Here is a 2121-nt window from a genome sequence, read left to right on the forward strand (position 1 = left end):
GCGGATCGTCATGTGATTCGCGCAGTACTTCCCCCCGCAATTCTCTCGGGACTACCAGTTTCCACTCATCTAAATCCTCCACGACCGCGGACGTAACGGGGCGCGGTCTCCGAACGTACAAGCGGTTCTCCGTCACTCTCTACTCTTCGAGGGCCTTCTTTCCCTCCGATATGTCTCGAAAGCGTGCGCGGTACCAGGGGTCCTCTGTGTCTCGAAAAATCTCCGCCTCTCTCCCCAGAGCGACTAGAAACGTTTCCACTTCCTCCCCTAGAGCCTCGGTGTCACCCTCGTATGCTCTCGATAGTGCGTCCGGTACGTGGTTTAGCGCGCCCTTCCGGTACACTATCTCGTAATCGTACTCTAACAGCTCTAGCGCCCACCGCGCTAGTCGACCTGTCGGGTTTCGCAGGTGGTGAAGCCACCGTAAACTATTATGGTCGGTCACGACGGTAAATCGGTACCCCTCTAAATACAGTCTAAATTTTCGTATCGCCCAGACTACAGCCAAACACTCTTGTTCGGTGACGGAATGTCTTCTCTCGGCGTCCAACAACGCGCGACTCGCAAACGCGATGATTTCCTCTACGCCATTGACTTCCTGCACTAACACGGCGCCTAATCCGACCGAACTGGCATCCGTTTGCAAGGTAAAGGGAATTTTAAAATCTGGGCACAAGGTCGGAGCGGTAGCCAGACGCGCGCGAATCTCCTCGAAAGCCTTAGTCTGCTCGTTCCCCCACTCCCAATCTTGATGCTTCCGTAGCAATCTCGTAAGTGGCTCGCTTGTTGTTGCAAACTGTGGCAGAAATCGGCGATACTACGATGACATTCCCAAGAACCGACGCAATTGTTTAAGATTACGCGGTGCGGGGTATTCCAGGATTGGCCGCGCCTTCTCGGGGTCGACTGTTAGGCCGCCCCGCTGTACGACGAATCCAGATACCGCACTTGAGAACGACAGAATTCGCATTTGTCGGGATTTACTGTAAGACCCGCATCGGAAATTTTTCCCAATATTCGCTCGAGCCACTTAAGATGCTCCTCGAAAGTCGGGGTGACAACCACGATGTCGTCTAGGTACGCGAAAGCGTGAGGCTCCATCTCCGGACCGATTAAACGATCTAACAAACGCTGGAATGTCGCGGGCGCTCCTATCAGTCCGTATGGCATCCGTACGAAATGATATAGTTCCTTACCCGGGACGCTAAACGCGGTGATTTCTCGACTTTCTTTCGCCAGAGGTATTTGAAAGTACGCCTGGCTTAAGTCAATCGTCGAGATGTATCGCGCCGCTCGTAACTTGTCTAATATGCCGGTCATATTCAGTAGCGGATACGCGTCCTTCTTCGAAACGCTGTTAACCTTTCGGAAGTCTAAACAGAAGCGATATTTCCCACTTTGTTTCCTGACTATTACTATGGGGTTCGACCATTCGCTATAAGACGCTTCGATAATTCCGGCAGCTAACATTTTATCGACTTCTTCCCGAACGGGCTCCTGTACCTTCGGGGAAACTAAATAACATCGCTGTTTAATCGGCGCGTGTGAATTCACTTCAATGCGATGCTCGGCAAGCGGGGTGACACCGGGATCACTCACTTCCCTCGGTATTCTATTCGCTAAAAATTCCTCTAACATCGCGACGTTCACGCGAAACCACGCCAATAAAGTAGCAGGATCCTCAGCCAGAAACAAAGAAATCCTCCACACTCGATAGCAATCGCGATGCTTCTCGACAGCCGTTCCTAAATCGATCGCGAAATGAAAGATACGCGTGCCTGCTGCAAACTTTCTCTCTACGCTACTTTCAAGGTCTCTCTCTCTCTGAAACGACCTGTATTCCCCCGAGTCGACAGCCTATTCGCTAATTTTCGAAATTCTCAATGTCGCGGAACAACAACACACGAGGCGACCAAACTCTCGTTATCGAGACACAAGGAGATCACAACGACCGAAAAATATTTTCGTAAACGCGGCTGTACACGCGCGAATAATAACCGACACAGCTAGCGGTGCGAGATACGTGTGTAACAACAACAGCTGAGGCAACACACAACCTTGCTCAAGTACACGAAGATTTTCGCAACTGAATATTATTCACTCGATACACCGAAATTTCAG

This window comes from Trachymyrmex cornetzi, unplaced genomic scaffold, assembly GCF_001594075.2.
Source record: "Trachymyrmex cornetzi isolate Tcor2-1 unplaced genomic scaffold, Tcor1.1 scaffold113, whole genome shotgun sequence".
Taxonomy (NCBI): Eukaryota; Metazoa; Arthropoda; class Insecta; order Hymenoptera; family Formicidae; genus Trachymyrmex; species Trachymyrmex cornetzi.